General features: G+C 43.0%; 1 long non-coding RNA gene across 2 annotated transcripts in view; it reads left to right on the forward strand.

Annotated features, from left to right (window-relative positions):
• Window positions 1-4,396: 4,396 nt before the first annotated feature.
• Window positions 4,397-19,072, forward strand: part of LOC133218829 (uncharacterized) — a 57,013-nt gene continuing 42,337 nt past the window's right edge. For both annotated transcript variants that reach the window (XR_009727274.1, XR_009727273.1), the window contains exon 1: window positions 4,397-4,461. This is a non-coding gene — a long non-coding RNA (uncharacterized LOC133218829). The remainder of the gene's footprint in view (window positions 4,462-19,072) is intronic.

Raw genomic sequence — 19,072 nt, forward strand, 5'->3', positions numbered from 1 at the left:
TTCTCAACCTTTTTACTGGTTTAATGGAAAAAGGCCAGAATTAAGATTCGGAGCAACCATATATACAAGAACTGCCTTAATTTGAAACTCCAGTGTGATCTGAAAATGATGCATGATGGAAATTCCTCACAGACTGGTGCATTAGCATTAGTCACTGCAGTAGGAGTGGCTGGAGCATGTTAGAAGTCCTCGCTGTGATGGATGCGTGGCACACATTAGAATGAGAATCATTACTATGGACCAAGCAGAAAACACAGTAATTAAAGTTTCTGTGATGGACCCCTTGAAACACATTGGAATCTGAGTCACTGTGAGTCATGAAAGGGACAAGGACCTGAATATGCCTCATGCTTGCATAGGCATATTCAAAAGGATGAATGACTTAGCTGGCTGTTATATCACTTACTGGCAGTGCTGTGGATAGCCTCATGGATGTAGTAAATGGTGAGTCAGGATTCCTTGGCTCTGCTGCCAGCTCTGCTGATGACTCATTTTTGTACCCCTGAGTGATAAACTTCCCTCTCTTTTCCCCATCATGCACATGACACTGTATTTACCTCTCTTTATAAAGTAGCGAGACCTATTTCTGCCATGACTCTCATGTATGCCTAATATTATGCATTGGAAATACTCCCAATGCTTTTATGAATGAGTCTTCGGAGGGTGGAAGCTGTAGAATATGCAGATGTAAGGTGCCAAATATAATCACATCCCATCAGACTTATGTGATAGTTATTTCTGATGTTTGATGATGTTTCTCATTCTCAGCAATAGTTTAGTTTTTGGAAAGTCTGTGTGAGACTGGCCATCTGTTGAGGAACTCTTTCTGTTCCTTTCTGATGGACTCTAGCTTGGGTCCTAAAGATGAATGCTCCATTTCATGACTTTATCCACCTATCTACAGTATGTTCCCGAGCTAGTTAAAATTAAAATTAGCTATCAAAATGCTAAACTTGATAGCTCATTTATCTTTCTGTCTCCCAACTCTACACTACAATACAGCAGTGATTGATCTTGCGTCTTCAAGGTACTATATAGTATAAAAACTTAAGAGAAGATTAATTAAAAGCCGTCACATCCAGACAGGTTTTTAAATAAGTTTTAGATTTAGACAATATATCAGCCGAAGCAGAAAGATTCCGAGACCATAAGCCTGTAACTCCAAGTGAGTTTCGCTTTCCTTCGGGACATAGCAAACACCGTCTCGCCACAGACTAGCATCAAAGTCTGATTTGGCTGGGCAGACCCATGGCAGGTGGCAGGAGGCTGTCACGTTCGTGGACTCACTCTCCAGCAGTGGGGAACGTGATGTCCTTGAAGACTTCTGCTGGCTCAGGGGAGGATGTCAGGCTCATGGCTGGATAGCGAGTTGGAGACAGTGCTGAGGCAATTGGAGCAACTTGTCTGGGTGGCACATCAAAATGCAGTCGAGCCCAAATTCAATGACAGCTACATTTGAGCGGTCAGTGCCTGAGTGTGGGATCTACAGAACCACACAAAACAATCTAGTTTTATAGTATTTTTGGCCAAAAAATAAGACACAGGATTGCTGGTCAGCATGAGCTTTCTGGTGCCACTGCCTGCGAAGCTGAGCTACGCAGGGTCCTCAGAAGCCCTCAGCACTTGCACTTCTCGTGCGCGGAAGTCTGGGAATATCCAAAAACCTGGCTGTACCCTGAAGGGCTTAATAGAGGCTGAGTCCTTTGGAAAGACTCTTACTGAGTTACTCACTGGATGTCGGACTCCTGAATATCTGCCCTTCACACCACTGGGTGGAGTCCAAATGACATGAACTTGTCCCTTGCCCACCTTTAGCCTGAGATGGCAGACTCATCTTGAGAAAGACAAAATGGTGAAGCTCTTCCATTTTCATGAGTTTGCTTAAAGGGCAATATTTAATTCACCTGACAGCTGAAATATACTAGCGGAATGTGGGACGGTTGCCATGAGAGTGTTCAAGAGATCCCCATTTTGCTTGTACAGTGGCAAAATGCCTTGCTCGCATACGGCTGATTCAGGGATTTTGCCTTGGGGAGGACAAGGGAAGGGAAAAAAATGTATACAAGGTGACAGCAACAACTCTGCTTTACAAGGGGTCAGCAAAAATCCCTGCGGCATCAGCTGGGCCCAACTCTGTCCCGTTACACAATGGTGGTGTAACTCTTGGCAAAACAAAGCTCTTTAATTTACAGTGTTCCATTCATTGTCAGGTGTTAAAAAACCCAAAATATATCTTTTATCTGTTTCTTTCTCACTTTTTGTTTTCTTTCCACTTCAGTTATTTTCAATAAGTAGACAGTTTCTGTATTGTTTGGTCTATCCCTGCCACCGGCAATTAAATGTTTGTATGAAATAAGAGAACTCTTTTGAATTTGTACAGATTCAATATGCATGTTTAAACTTTAGTTGTCCAGGATACATCATGCTCTGGGTTTTGTTTTGTTGTTTTTTTCCCTGTGTATTTTGTAAATAGAATGTTTTACTTTCAAGGATGAAAAGCAATTTGAGTCAGGATGGGTACCAAAAACGCATCTCTCACTCTTCCACAACTTGGTTGTGTGGGGGTTTTATCAATCCCGAATTCATTGAATTTCCCTTAACTGAGCTGATGGTACTAGGTACAACAGAGAGAATCCTGCTGTTAGAAAGGTGGCTGTCAAAGAACTAATTGCTGAGGATATGGCAAACTTCTCATACTTTGTATCAAGTTCTTGTGTGCATCAGATGTGCACACGTTTTAATTCAGATGTTTCCTAGTCCTTGCTTCCCTTAGGAAAGAGCAAAGCAGAGAAAGAGAAAACAGCTATTGAAGAAAAAAAAATCAGGTGAAAAGGCAGTTGGGAATAAGGTAGAGTGAAAAACAAATGGAGTGTATGTGAAACACAGGATAGAAATGGGGAGAGGGAAAATAAAAAGGAAAAATAGACAATGCATCTGCAGACTATGGGCAATAGATCTGCAGCAAGTTGGGGATCTATGACATGCTAACATAAGAAAAGAGGTTTTATTAGTTGCCTATGGATGTGTTTCTTATTCTTCTCTAGCATGAGCCAGAGTCTCTGAGAACCATCTGAGCATCTCCTGACTTCTCTGCTAAGCCTCATTTGGAACTTAACACTTGGGCAATGCTGTCAGTCTTTTCATCTCTTGTCCTGTGGCTATCTGTAGTTGTTGGTGTGGTTTAGTCTTTGGTGTGGTTGATCTTCTGTTCAGTATAGTCTTCTGGAGACTTCGGGGGCTGTTGGTGTTGAAGGAGTGAAAATGCAGGAGGCGGATAGGAGGCTGGAATGTGTGTTTTCTAGAGCCACCCATACTTGCCACTTGTACATGCTTTGCAGGCAGTGCAAGTGCTTTGTCAGTGGTTTAGGTCCCCCTTTTCATTCTTCTGTGCCTATGTGCTTCTTCCTGCTCTAGCCTTTGTTTTTGCTGACAACTTTCTGCTCTTCTACCTCATCTCCTCTTTCACATCCTCTTTCTGCCTTTACTCTGCTAGCTGCACTTTCAAATGACAGTAGCCATGAACAAGGTCAGTGCAAAAACAGGGGACACATAATTGTTCAGGTCTTGCTTGCTCTGTTCATCAGATGCTGCAGAGATGTCTCTTTTCTCCCTTTCAGGGTCCTCTGGTTGCCTTTTGCCCTGGCCTTCCAGGTAGAGCTCCACTGATGTGCGAGTGTGGTTTCCAGAAGAGGTTGATGCTCTCCTTCTAGTAGGCCAGAGGAGGTTGCTATAGACTGACACGAAGGGCATCCTATAGAGGGCATTGGTAACAGTGATGCCTGCTGGGTTAGTATGGATGTACTAAATAACGAAATAGTTTCAAGCCCTGAATCTGTGCTGAGTGGTGATGACTCCAGCCTTCCTTTATGAGTTACATACTTTGCTTCTCCTGCAAACAAGTCACCAGGTTGGGGCTCTGAGAATCTATCAGAAATAGCAGTCATTCTCAAGTGTTCTCAGACAGATGAGTCCCAGACTATTCACAGTTTTGGTGGTCATCACCAGCATGTGGTAGGCACAGACAAGAGGTAGTGGCAGACAGAGCTGCATTATTCACTGGCTGAGGGATCAGTTAGGAAGTGTCAGACCTGGGATCCCAGGAGCTGTAGTAAATCCACAGGGCTGCTGATACAGGGGATAGTAGGAAATCAAAGCTTATCATCTGATGAATGTACAAGTCCCTTTCTCTGTTTCTGAAATCATCCATCTGCAAACAAGCACCAGTTCCTTGTTAAGTTAACAAGCACAGCTGGATTGGATCTTCTCTTTCAGCGCCCAGTAGAAATGAGGGGCCTGTGCTCCAAGCCCATAAGCCACATGTGGTTTCATTTAGATGCTAACGCAGGTCCACCTACTAAAGCCTTACAGGTTCCCCCCAGTGGCTTTAGTATTTACTCATAGAAATGCATACAGAAATGGAACTTCCAAGAGGAGAGTGGGGACTTGGAGGAATGGCTGTGGGTAAGTTATAGGCTATAATGTGGTATAGTAAAAGACCTTTGTACTATCTCTAAAACCTTGGGTAACAGAAAGAACCTGTCTCCTTACTGACTCATTTATTCCACTCACCATCACAGTTAGGTTTGCTTCTCTAACCTAAAGCAATTCCTTTCAGGCTGCTTTGTGTAGCTCTGCCTTGCTGTACATTGCAGGCACACCTATGGTATTAATCTTTCATTTGTGTATACTCCTGAGTGTCAAAATAATTTAACTCCTCTGAAAATCCAGAATAGAGGGAAATGGCCAATAATGTAAGCAGACACAAGCTCTTTATTTAGTATTTTTGACCTACAAAGGTGAAAAGCCAGAGAGCTTTCACTTAGGCTTGCTGTGTGAGACAGAAAGGAGACAGAGAGATGAAGTACCTTCTGCGAGGCTGGTTCTTATCTCTGTGGCAAAAGCTGCTTTTGGAACCCAGTTCCCCCTTCTCTCATTTTGGGCTATCATCTAGATCATGCCTGCTCTTAATGACATGCAGCAAATAAGAAGACAATTGTTTCTTATTGTCAAATGCATCTGAAACAAAAATCAGATTCAACAATAACAGCCTGGCTATTTTATGTCTGCCAATGGTTCAAAAGAGAACATGAGCTGTTTATGTCACTGATACAAGGCTCAAAGGCTGTGAGATTCCTAATGAACAAGGTTAGTAAAGAAAGAGAGTACCTTTTACTTGATCTCCAAAGGTTTATATAACAGGTTGTGAATCAGTTCCCCCAGTGCAGGTGAAGGTGACCACAAGACTAAATATTTCATGTTCAGGGAAGTTTGTGTACAATCTCCAACACACTTTTGGGAAATATTCACAAGACATCTACATAATAATTATTTTTAAGGTATTTTTGATTTTCAAAGTCATTGTAAAATCCTGTGCACATGCAAACGCAAGCACACAGAGGAATAGCAAGTGTCTGAAGTGAAGAGATAAACAGTAATGGAGGAGCACTTTGCCTGCTCTGCTATGCCAGGTTCTGATCACAGGCAGCAAATTTTAGTTTGGGAACATCTGATAATTCTTGCTTCCAGTTAAAACTTTTCCATATGTGGTTCTGGCTGGAAGAAAGGGAAAAAATGGAAATGATGAAGAGACCAAAAACTTTTTTAATTCCAAAACTTTCTAAAATAATTTCAGGTGGGCAACCATCATTTTTGACAAAGGTTTTAGTCTTATTTAATACAAGAAGTGCATTGTAGTTCTAAAATCAGTTTAATTTTGTCTTGTATCACTTCTGACATATTGGAAGACATGCTGTTCATTTCAAGCTGGGACAGTCCTCTGCAAAATCTAGATTTAGTTACAAATTCCCTCAGGGTACTTGCATCTTATGGCAGGTACGTCTACTAGCCTTGATGGGTTGTACCAACATCTCCTGCTCAAAAGGAGGAGCATAGGAGAGGTGTTACCAGCAAGGAAAGAAACTAAGCAGTGAAAAAGATGCAGATGTCAGTCTAGCCAAAAATTGTATTTCTGATGTCAGAAACTCATATGCTTCCATATTTACAAATTGCTATGAGTCTGCTGTAAGCTTAGAATGAAATCTGGATCCAAATTAGGGTTCAGTGGTGGTGCAGACATCTTTCTGGGTAGAATAGCAAGGATTTTGGTGCTCAGTGATGCCTTAAACCTTGGCTTCTCATGGGAGTCATCCAATAAAGATGCTGTTGAGCAGATATTGCGGTGATGTGGAAGTTACATTTGGAAATCTGCTTTCACTTTTTCTCTTCCATGCCCCTGGATTCAGAGACCAGCATGTTTGCTTCTAGATTTCTGGGAAATAGGACCGATATATGTAGTTATTTTTCCTGATCAGGAACAAAATAACCTCAACCAAAACCACCACCACCCCATCCCACCCCCCCCAGCATGTGAGGAAGGCAGGGATGACAGTGTGTGAGGATGGCTGCCGGAAAAAAAAGCCACAGTCTCAGGAAATTACCTTAATAGAGTGAAAATTAAGAAACGACCCACAATGCAGCCTGTCTCCAGGATACGAGCAGTATTTTCACGCCTTGCCAATTATTCTGTTTGCATCAGCTTGGGTTTATTTTTATTAAGTTGTCTTTTTTAAATGTGTTTTAAGAGGTGGTATAATGAATTAAAAAAAAGGATGAAAGCTTAGAAAATACTTAATATTTGTTTTAATAAGGAAGTAATTATTCTTTTTATTCTGTGAACAGGAAAGGAACCAAGCAGTTGGGTTTTTCCATCTTTTTCATGTTGTTTTATGCCTGTAGAAAGGTTGGGAACTCTATTTAAGTGGATTATCTTGCCACTGAAAGGAAAGTGGGAAATGAGTTAGAGAGGGAGGGTTAATTTCTTTCACAAATATATAAATGTGTGCACACATATATTTGCTGTGTGCAATTTGAGAAATGCACTTCTTCAGCTTTACAAGGTCACCTTAACCTTAAGGATTAATGGAACAGACCATTAGCTACCAGAGAATATAGAAGCAAAGTCCCCAACAAAATGTGTGCAGATAATGCAAGGCTATTCCCTGCTGGTCTACCAGGGCCCCATTTGTAGCTCAGAAAGGAAAGCAGGGGAGGACTTGTCTCAGTGATGGGTATCTACCACAAAGGTGTCTATGCTCTAGATACAACCCCTCCTAGACATCTCTATGCCATTATTGTTAATGGATACTGAGGAGAGTGCTTTAGCAGATAAAACATAGCTGTTTATTTTAGGATGCAATGAACTGCACCCTAAACAGCATTAGTTCTATTGATTAGGGCTTTACTGACTTACAAGGGAAGCTTAGGATGGCTTTCCCAGATGCAAATTTCTACAGTGCATCTCCCTGTATTTACTTGGGTAAATCCCACTGTCTGTGCTGTAATTAAACCTTCTCCTGGTCCAAAATGGTCAGCAAAGTGCAAGCTGCAGTGATTTCCCTGCACTCATTAGTTACTATGTATAGTGAGCAATTTTTTGTCCTACTGACTCTTCACTGATACTAGACCACTACTTCACCTGAAGTGAAACACTTCTCTCTGAAGATTAGGGGTATGATTCATTGCCACTGAACGAAGCAAGAAAGGTCTCCATGACAAAAGCAGGCAGTGGATTACATCCCTGAAGAGCCTTTCCTACTTGGCAATCTGTTGAGTAGGGAGGCTAGATCTGATGCATCAACAGCCCAAATGTTTCACCCAAGTGATAACTACCCAACGCAATTGCTGTATTTCGAAGTCCTTCATCTGCTGCATTGCAGCAGATAGGGATTACGAAGTTTGATCTTCTGCATTTTCAGCTGTCCTGATTTCCAGGTTTGATAGGCAGAGAGCTGCATTTGTTAACGTATTTATCACTCTCCAGAAATGTAGGCGAGAGTAACTGCGCAAAAGAGAAGGAAGAGTCATTTCAGTAACGCAACACAAGAGTTACGTGAGACACGCAGTGGAGATTATCCAGCAAAGCCAAAAAGAGCCATCACCCCAGATCCATGCTCATCCTGGAGATAGAGGAAGGAGACTGACTTTCAAAGGAAGCTGCAGTTATCAGCTGCCTCTTTCAGAGAGCTTTTCTCTTCCTTAGAGGAGGTTTTCCTTGGGGCTGCTCAGTAGCTGGCCCGTACAATTTCCTCTGCTCCTGCAGCACGGCAAGGCTGAGTGCAGTGACATTTCATCCTCTGTGCCCCATGAGGCAGCTGAGTGTTGGGGACAAACATGCTGCTCCAAATCAGAAACAACCAAACATTTCCAGTGGAAGTTTCACCTCATATAGTGAGTTCAGACGTAGCAAAACACACTGTGCTCCATGGACTCTTAAAGACAGGCTATAGACCTGTGGGTCACAAGTGTGAAACCAGATGAATTTGAGTTTGCTCTCTTGAGTGTCTGGTCAGAGAAACTGCTGAGATTGTTGCCACTCACACCTAGAGGGCTGTTTAGTGACACAAGTGACAGTGATTGTGCTTCCAGTGCTGAAGGTCAGAAACTCAATAGGAGATGTACTTGAGGGGTTTTTTTTGGAATCTAACAATTTTCTATTTGTAAAGGCTGATTCTATGAAAGCTTCAGGGTCTGAACAAATGTGCCCTGTTTGATGAAATTTCACTCAGAAAACACATTAACACTTCCAGTAGGTTGAAATGTTTCATTTAGGCTTTTTTATAACTTCTAGCTTGAATTCCTATTTTCTCTTTGAAACTCCAGTATAATGTAACATTAAAGTCAAGATACAGACAAAACATTCTGATTGACCTAAAGTGAACAATTTTCATTGGGGCTTTCTACATTTTTTTTTTTATTTTCTTTAATTTTTACAAAAGCAAATTTCAAATACCAGAACTTCCTTTGGCATAGAGATTCCAAATTTTGTTCAGGTCTATTAAATCACTGGATTAGACGTCTACACAACAACTCACGTTTGTTACACTCACATCTTACATGAAAAAGCTGCCATCCCACAGTGGTGGAGATTCACAATTGCCTTCTGGAATGGAAAAGATCATGGGAGCTGCAAGCATGTATGCAGTCAAGTCTGAGAAATTTCCCACGAGGAATGCTATTTGGAAATCTCCCTTTGAGGTGCTATAATTGACTTCTGCATCTGCTGTTCCTTGGAGACTTAGAAATTCTAAATACAATTTTTTAATGGCATGTTCCTGGGTCCCTATGTCCCTCTGTTATTTCTCCTATTCTCTCTCTTTTTTGGTTGCTGATTATGGATATCATGTTCCAGGTGCTATAGGAATGTAAGTTGGTTTCTTCACTAAACTACATTTCAGGACATACTGTGTCGTTTTATCCCTGACTTGTAATAATATCTTCTTCTACCAGTCTGTGAGGTGAGGCATCTTAAGAGAAAAGTTCTATTCCTTTTTCTCTCAAGAATATTTGTAATTGCCCTTAAAAATTCTCAATGTGCTAAATCTCCAGGCTTTTAGAGAAGCTGTTCAGGTTACTGCATACTTAGCTCTCCACATTATCACAAACTTATCTCCAGACCAGTTTCCCTGCTACCATTGGGCTTCACTTCTGTTCAGTGAAGTTTTATCCATGAGGGTTAGGTGCGGTTGTACGGCAGTGTTCCAGATCCATGATACTAGTTGAATGGAAGGTCCTTGAATATAGACTAGGTGAGGATATGTGCAGAAGGAAAGGCTGGCTGGTGGAGGAGAAATGGAATGGAGAACAGGCTTGCTGTACTTGAGACTGCAAAGGGATGCAGAGGATGCAATAGCAAGAGAATCTATCAATTCAAAGAAAAGGAAAAGGGTAGACATAGTTGAGTACACAGAGAAAAGATAAAGGTCATTCACAGTGAGAGAAACCAGAAAGACCTGCAGCAGAAGAATCAGCAAATGAGGACAGCATTCTGCCAGTTCTAAAGTCTTGTTGTTTTCCAAGGGAGCCACAGCAGCATAAATTTCTCAGTCCATGCACCTCTCAGAGCAGGCTACAGGGACCGTATAGAAAAGTATCCATAACGTAGAGCCTCTCATGCAGCAGAACCAACCCAGACCTTTCTCTTCCTCCTTACTCTGTGCTTGCTAGAATGACTGTCTCTCCTTCCTCTTCATTTGAGCTTCAACCCTTCACTCTTCAACCACAAATAGAGTGGTTGACCTTCATGCCAGGAGAAGTGTTGCTGCCAGAATCCCACCAGAAAAGGTCAAAAATACCTCTGCTGTGCTAACAAAAGTGCTCAGAGCAGTAAATGAAGCTCAGGTGATTTGCAGTGGGATTTCTCATGTGTACAGAGGTGGCAAGAGTTACGGGGTCGATCTTATTGGGAAGGTTTTTAGTAAGCCTAACCACTGAGAGGCATTCCCAAAAGGAGAGTCGTCCTCCAGGGAGATACATCTCCTCTATGTCGGAGAGAATAGTTTCTGACATTGAGGTAGCACAATTATAATGAGTGCTTAGTCTAGGAAACAGTGTGGAAGTTTTGGAGAGGCTTGTACAACATTTGTGCCTACATTCATTTGTTTGATACATAGATCATTGGGTAAAAGAGTATATAGCAACAGTTGGATGTATAGCAAGCAATAAGACATAAAGGTGAAGAAAATGAGGGTACAAATGTTGACTGGAATAGCAGTGAAACTACTGGTACTGTTTGGGGAAAAACTTGTACACAGTTTATGTAGAAAAATTGTCAAGATTAGATTGAAGCATCTAAGGTGCATTGACATTAGTTCAAAGAACATTAAACCCAGCAAAATACCTTTGTTATTAACTGGTTATTATAGGAACGTGTTAGAGTAACAGTCATGATTGGAACACAGGTATTGAACGGTATATTTAGGTTGAACGGTATATTTTAGGAAAGGCAGAAGCAAAGATTAAATTAGCTGGGATTATGCACATTAAGGGTGTAATGGGCAAATAAGTAGTAGCAAAGCTGAAGGAGAATTGACTTGGGTTAAAGTCACTTGGAGAAGAACTGGGAAAATGTTACTTCTGGGTGTCTGCTCTAGCCCGTGGGATCATAAAACACTTCAAGATGTATGAGAGAGAAATATAACTACGAATTGAGTCAGTTTAGAAGGCTGTATTTTCTGAAATTTAGATTGTAAAATAAGTGCTATTAATAAAAGTAGGGTCTAGTTATTCTTGAATGTGATAGCTGAAAGACTTCATCACCAAATAATCACTGAGCCTCATCAAAAGTGCTCCTATTGTAGCCTTGATTTCAGTTAGCAGAGAGAATTTTATGGGAAAGCTTTATGTGGGACCTAACAATAGATTGATCATGAGGTGGATAGCAACATGGTAAATAACAGGCAATTTGATTTTGTCAGGAGCAAATTGTATAAAGCCAACCTGATTTCCTACTCTGACAGGTAACAAGCCTTGTAGATAACGACAAAGCACCTTGACTTGTTAGGTTTTGACACAGCCTCGTGTGAGAATTCCATTAGCAGTCTGTAGTAATGCAGCCTGGATAAAATTACTATGATATGAATTCAAAACTGTTTGGAAAACTCTACATGTAAAACAGTTATCAGTGATTCACTGGATGACTAGAAGGATGCATTAAGTTGGGTACCGTAGTCATTGATGATTTAGGTTACGGAATAATGTATGCCCCTAATAAATGATAGAATACATTCTTGAAAAGCATATACATGGTACTGGGGACAGGATTCATATTCAAAATTATCTAGATGAATTGGGGAAATAATCTTCGAAGAATTGGATCCAAATCAATGACAATGAGTAGGAGGTGCTGAGAAGCAATCGATAATATCAGTACAAAATGGGAGAAGCCAGGTATAGTTCTGCTGAGAAGGATAAAGAGGGTTACAGATGATCACAAACTGCCTGTGAGTCAATAGTAGTAAATCACCTGTTGCAAAGAAAGCAAACATCATGCTGGCATGTAGAAATAGGAGTGTCATGTGTAAGATAATGTGAAGTAATCCTTTTTCAATTTAGCCTTTACTGCCTCAAGTTTTGGATGTTACATTTTAGGAGAGATGCAGGTTTCCTTGATTTAGTCCAGAAAACAACACCAGAAATGCTCAGAGATACAGAAACCACAACTAGTGAGGAAAGACTGAATGAACTGGGAGCAGCTTAGCCTGGTAAGAGAAGATTGAAAGGGTTTATGAGGAAGGAGAAAGCTGCCATGAAGACAGTAACCTTTCTTTACATCCATGGCAGAGAGGACAAGCAATAATGGCCTTAAACTGCAGGAAAAGAGATTCAGATGAGACATTGGGGAACACTTTTTGAGGGCAGGGAGAGTAATACAAGGAACAGATTGCCTGGGGAGGTTATGGAGTCTCTGCCAGTGGAGGTTTAAAAGAGCAGGTTAAACACATGCCTGTCAGGAGTGATGGAGATCTGGACACCTGATCATCCCTTGGGGCAGAGATGGACTACGTGAGCTCTCAAGGTCCCTTCAAGTCCTACAGTTACACAGTTTATTTCAAACTGAGCAGTTGGATAAATAAGAATAAATCATAACTGAGAGTTTCCCTTTATTTCCAAGAGGCAAACGTTGTGCAAGCAAAGAGATCAGTAAATCAGCTGGACTTGGGAACCAAGTCTTTAAAGGAGGAGGTATAGGGAATACATTTAAGTGGGTAATGCAAAATTCTTTGGAATTTGCACCCCAGGAAAAGGGAGCAAACTTGGAGGAGACCAATTTCTTTTAAAAGTTTAACTTGAGAAAATCTCAGCCACAAGCAGGCAGCCTAGAAGGAACAGAGGAGGGCAGGAGCAGCACACTGCCCCGATATTAACACACTTCTGGATGCAGCCATCCCTAAATGTGAAGACCAAAGAAGCCATTTGTGGTGGCAGTGCAAAGCAGATGTGAGGTGAGCGAAGATGAGTTAGGATGCTGCAGAGGACTTGTGAGAGTTTTCAGGGACAAACAGAAGTCTTTCTCTCTCCCTCCACCACTCAATACCCTTGCAACCACTGTTACCTCACAGTGCAGATCTGCCTTGGTTTCCGCACGAATCCACGACTCCAAGGGAGCTACAGAAGTGCTCTGTTTCTACTCTGAATCCAAAGCAGCTGCCCAACTGTGCCCCTTAGGCTACTGCTTGTGATGGCATGTGTGAAAGCAGGATTCATGCCTTTAGGAGAGGAAGCAAAGAATCAGGACTGGAGAGGGATGCGAGAGAAAGGTCTAACTTCTCTGACTGCCATTCTGGAGGGTAGGAGCAGCAGTTCCTGTTGCTCAGAGGGCATATTCCTGCAGCAGTAGCAGCCTCCCTGGCCCTGCCTGTGTTGGCAATTGCAGCAAGGCTAACTCAGCAGCGCTTGTCATAGGCCAAGAAAGCCATAGGTCTGTGGCCCTTTTATTACCCCCCAGCAGTCTGCTGAGCTTGATAACTGCCTAGTCCACCTGCACATCAAGGCAGCCTTGGAAAAGGGATTAAGCAACAAAGAAAGGTATGTCTTGGGAGGTCAGGAAGTGCAGGGATAAAGTGAGAATTGCCAGAAGTCAAACTGAGTTAGTCCCTGTGAAGGAAATGAAACAACAGAAGGAACCTTAACACTATAAATGAAAAAAAAAAAAGAAGAAGTGGAGCCTCTTTATGTAGTGAGAGAAATTTGCACAGCTTTAAAATGGGGGGATACTTTGCCCCTAAGAACAGAAATGCAGTGTGGAGGCAAAGTCAGGTGGACTAATGGGAATAAGTGTACTGAAAGTGCAATGATTGCATGCAAGACGGAAGCAATTCAGAGAGCTTACTGTGCTCAGAGTGGGGAGGTCAGGAAATCGCCCTCTCCAGCATGCTAAAAGAAGGGGCCCATGAAATCACAGGTCTGGTAGATGTGGTTTTTAATAAATCTGTCCAATACTGGTGGTTTCTTTGCCTGAATTATAGCAAATGTGGTACCCATATTTAAGAAAGGGAGGAAGAGCAATCTAGGCAGCTGTGGGCTTGTTATTTTGGCCTCAAGGGCATAGATGGATTCAGAGCAAATTATGTTGGGAAGAATAATTGAAGACATGGAATAGAAAATGGAATATAGTGCAATATGCCATTATCAAAAAGAGATTGTGCCAGACTAACTCAATATCTGTCTTTGATAAGGTAACTGATGTTCTAGACACAGGAAAAGCAGTAGATCTTCTCTATCTCTACCTCATTAAAATTTGGTTTGTTGCCACCTGGGAAATTAATAGTTAAATGAGAGAAGATGAAGATTAGTTCAAGAATTGTGAGCTGAGTAAGGAACTGAGGAAAGAGAGAAAGGAGGCAGCTGGAAGGAGGTTGCTAGGTAAGTTCTTAACCCTTGGTCTTGGGAACAATGTTTTCAGTGATGGCTTTCGGCCTAAAATTGGGTGTGAGTTAACAGGAAGCATCAGCAGTGCCTAGAATCACCAGAATATCACACAGGGTTTGTGGAGAGTGGGCTAATGTGGCAGCATGAAATGCAAGGGCACAGATTTGGGCACTGAGTGGGAGTTTCACCTGCATACTTGGAAGCTTATCAGTTTGAAACAACAAAACAGGAGACAGATTTGCTTGTAGCAGTCACTCACAGTACAATCGTGAGCACACAACTTGAAATGGCCATGCAAGAGGTAAATGAGATCTTAGGTTGTTGTGCCAAGGGAGGGGCACATGCTAGACACAGGGGAGTATGGTGTTTGCACAAAGGAGGTAGTCATCACCTGGAACAGTCAGTGTCAATCTTGTCAACCATTTTCAAGAGAGAAGAATTAAAACTGGAGCAAGCACCAACATGGAAAACGTGTATGATCAGGGGAATGGCAAGCCTGTCATGTCAGAGGAAATGAGCCTGCACTGTTCTGTTTAGTCAAAGGGAGACTGGGGGGGGGGACACACATAATTATTCTCTGTAAACACATAATTGGGTCAAACATGAGGGAGTGTGAAAAGCTACTTTAATTGAAGCTCACTGTTCTCACAAAAGTATTCAGCTGAAATTGCACTGGGAATTAGATGGATTCTGTCTCTCAGAGGAGAATAGTCAGAGAATAATAGCTTTTCGAGGGTTACAGTAAGGGCAGACAGTGCAAGGTGCTATGAGAACATAGGGTTGAGGGATAAGACCATATGACATGGTGAAACCAAGAGGCAGCGCTCAGTGCCTTAAGATTTCACTTTCTGCTATCATACCCTGTATAGGCTGGTGAGCAATTTCAGGGCAGTTGTAAGTAATGCCTGATTCCCAAGGAGCTGTACCACTGCCAGTAATTTCTAGCAGCATATATATAAAGTGTTATATCTATGTCTCCTCAGGCTGTGACACTCTCCCCTTGCCTGCATGTACAGTATGGGTTTGTAGGGACAGTGGGGTGGATGGTGGTTTGAAACAGTGCTAGCAAGGTGGGCACAACAAACAGACACCACAGAAACACTCAGAGACCCTCCTTATCATACTCCTGGGAAAGAGTCCTTTCCCTTGCTCATGGGATCCGTGGTCTTTAACAAGTAGCCATGGCACCTATTCCTCATCTCAGCCAGGAAAGGAATTGCTTCCTAATGGCATTGGAGGGCAAGGTGAGGTTGCAGCCCTCCCAGCTGGTCCAGTAAATTCTCCTAAAACCTATGCTGGTTTCTTGGGATGCTGTGCTTGACACATTGCTCACCCATGATGATACAACAGGCTGCATAGGGACGAGGGTGGCGTAAGCAAGCCGGATTTCTAAAAGGGACAAAGAACAGAGGTTTATACTTCTTTCTCTCCTGAAATGAGGCTCTGAGTGTGTGTGAACCAGTTATGGTGATAACAGAGCTGTTGATGGGAAGAGACCCACCACCCCTTGTGGGAATAGCAGGGAAAATATCCACCTCATTGCTTTGTGTACCCAAAGGGAAATCCTACCTCAGAAAAACTGCCACTACCAATAGAGACTGATGGCTCTCCTGTACTGGTTGGTGGCTCTCTGCTGAAACTAGTGTAAACATCACAGGTGCCATCAACATCACAGTTGCTCCTTCTATCCTTCCTCCCGCAGGGATATGCTCCTGTCATCCCCTTGTTCTAAGCTGGTGAAGAGAGTATCACAGCCGCTCTTAGTCAAAAGAGGAGGGGGTGGAGGCCCATCTGGGCCCTTGGTTTGATTTCATATTTATGAAACAGCTTAAATGTCAGCTTGAGTGAAGAACGACACCTTCCCAAGCTTCTCATATTAATGCCTGTGGCTGCCACTGGTTTCTTTAGGAAGGCAGCTTGTGGTTTTTCCTCTCGCTCTACCCCAAAGGCTGCAGGGGAAGATGAATTATACTGATAGATGAGACTGCAACTGCCGATAAACTGCTTTGCTGACAGGAGAGGGAGATGGGGAAGGGGTGACTTGTACTGATGAAGGAGAGAGAGAATAAGAGAGGGAGAGAGAAAGTGAGGAAAGAGAGATAGGGGAGGGTGGCCTATATTGCAGAGAGTCGGGAAAGTGGTCTAAACTGAAGGCAGAGAGAGATGGGGAGGGAGGATGGTTGGCTGTGAGGAGAAAAATAAGAGATAAACTGGCACATGCTAAGGCGAGGGAGATGTGGTGGGGAAAAACCCAAGTTACATCAAAAAAGACTGCGGAAGCATTAATTATACATGACAACGTATACATCCAAAACCGAATAAATAAAAATACACCCACCATCAGCAGAGGGACCTCCTCTTGGGCCTGTGCTAAGCACTGTGCTGGGTTGCGGGGGGCCGTAGACCATTGGAGAGCCTTCTTCTGCAGGAGCATTTGCATGACATACTGCTGAATCCTGAAGAGATGCCCAAGGCAGAGCTGAGCCAGGCAGCTCTGTATCAAACAGCTTAAATGTCAGCTTGAGTGATGACAAGCCACCTGGGTACCATGCTGCAAGCAGGGCTAGCTAGCCAGGGCCAGCCTCCCAAAAGTGCCTCTCTGGTACACATACCTGAGCTTGCTTGGATATAACTCATACTTTCATGGTGCAGGTGTGATGGGGATGGTTTGTTCTCATTTCCATCTGCCTAAAGCAGCTGGAACAGAAGATGTCCTCACCAAGACAGGTTAGGAGTTTTCTGGTTGAAGCAGGCTGGACAAGCAGGTTATATGGACCATGTTGGAGGCTGAACATTTCCAGAAAGTGAAGAATTAGAAAAGAGCCTTGAGTTCCTTGGAAGAAGAAGGTTACCTATTATTATTTCTGGGAGGAGTATATATTGGTTTCTTTTAATGATGAACCCAGAACCTGTTGCGTTGAGTCTCAACACTGGGGATACTGGAGCAGAGAAACATTGGGAAAGCAGAGAAAGGCAGACACCCTGTCTCTTGCACAGATATGAGGGGCCAGGAAGTAAAAGAGATGATTTTTGACCCTTGTGGACTAGTTCTTGAGGGACATAATTTGACCTTGACAAGAACAAAGCAAGGTGAGGACTCCCTGTGAGTACGTTGAAGTAAGGACAGACTCTACTGCATTTGTATCCCAGGGGAGGGACAAACCTGCCTTTTTCACCTGGAGTCACTGACAGCAGTCTCCAGAGTCGCCTGTGGAGTCTGGATCTCTCGTCACTAACGTCTGCTCCCTTTTCTCCTGTTGAAGGCTTTCAGTTAGTTTGTTGTTTGTTTTTAACTTTAACTGAGAGATGTCTCTGAAGTCTTATTCTGTCTGGGTTCATGATGCTCAGTACCTCTATCAGCTGTTACAGCGTTTTGAGCATTATTCTTGGCAATAGCATATCACTCACTTTTCAGCATCTCAGTCAGTTCCTGTCACTTTTTTCTCCCTGATTGAGATAGTAAAAAAGTCTGCTTCCATTTCATCTTTATCCCCCATGGTCAGCTCTGTTTACAGACTCACTTTGTGCTTTTTTTCTTTGGAAAAGCTTATTTTTCTTGTGGTCTAAAGCCCTTGTGCTGCTGGGGATCAGAGTCCCTCTGTGCTGACTCTTTTGTGACATTCCTCAGCTCTGTTTCATTTCCCTGTTTAATCATTCTCCTTCTTGCCATGGGTTGTGCTAGATTGGTTCTTGACATCACATTTATATACCATCTGCTGACTAATAACGTGCAAGGGCTTGGTTTCCACTAATAACAAGCCAGTCTACTTTAAGACTATTTAGAGATACTGAACCTTGCTTCCCAGACATGGGCATGAAAGCTGGAGCTGAATGTTCCTCTTGTCATGTCCATTCTTGCCACCCAGGCTCTACAGCACCCACTTTTAACAGCATAAGGGACTGAGATTATTTGTTCTGCTGCTAAACTCAACCAGATCTGTTTCTTCCCTCCCTGCTTGAAAGCCCTTATCCTAATACAGGAGAAGATCTTATACCTCTAGGGCTCAGTCCAGCTCAGGAAAGCCTGCCTTGGAAGAGGATTGTCCTTGTCTCTATTGAGTGGTCTTGAGCAGACTTGCAGTGAAAAAGCTTATTTCTGTACCAGGGAATTAGATACGTGGCAGGAAAGTTCTCTGATATTGAGGCTGCTTGGCTTCCAGTGCCCTGCTTCCATGTAACAAAGCTTTCCTTCCCTCCAGACCAAGGCAGCTGTGTGCAAGCTGCCTACAGAAAAGAATCACCAGCCCATGCTTAATCACAGGCTGTGCCCAGGAGTCCTCTGGGATGCTTCTGGCTGGCCTCAGCCAAATCCATGCCAGGGGCTGCACCAGCAATCTGGCAATGTGGACAGCTGGGTTCCAGTTACTGGGAACACTCCTCGTGCCCTATTAAGTCACTAGCCAGAAAGAAGAGGATCCATTTGCTTTGCAGCAACCCAGAACCCTGGGGCTTAATACCAGTTTACACCTCAGTCCTGGCACCAAAACGTTATACCTGCTCAGCACTAAGATTTCAAATACATCCCAGACAAGGATGGGTAGGCAGTTTCCGGGAGCTATGTCTTGTCTCCTTGTTTGTCCTGCTGTACCGGTGACCCCAGCAGCTTTCTTGGGAAAGCAGTCAGTTGAGACAATGCAAATTAGACAAAGGGGTTGGAAAAGGAGCCTCAAACTGGAGAATCACATCTGATTTTATTTCCTCAGAAAAGCCTTTTGTGCAGGTGCAGGGAACAGTGAGCTCCTCCGTTTGGAGATAGCACTATGTTGACTACTAGCAGGTTGCAGGATGCTGGAAGTGCTCAGTATGCGAGGGGCAGTGTAATCCTGTGACACTGGGTAACCGGCAGCAAGGCTGCGTGTGGTCCAGG

Source organism: Neopsephotus bourkii, unplaced genomic scaffold (genome assembly GCF_033783945.1).
Source record: "Neopsephotus bourkii isolate Nb327-2 ecotype Australia unplaced genomic scaffold, CSIRO-AGI_Nbou_v1 NB_1287, whole genome shotgun sequence".
NCBI classification, from domain to species: Eukaryota; Metazoa; Chordata; class Aves; order Psittaciformes; family Psittacidae; genus Neopsephotus; species Neopsephotus bourkii.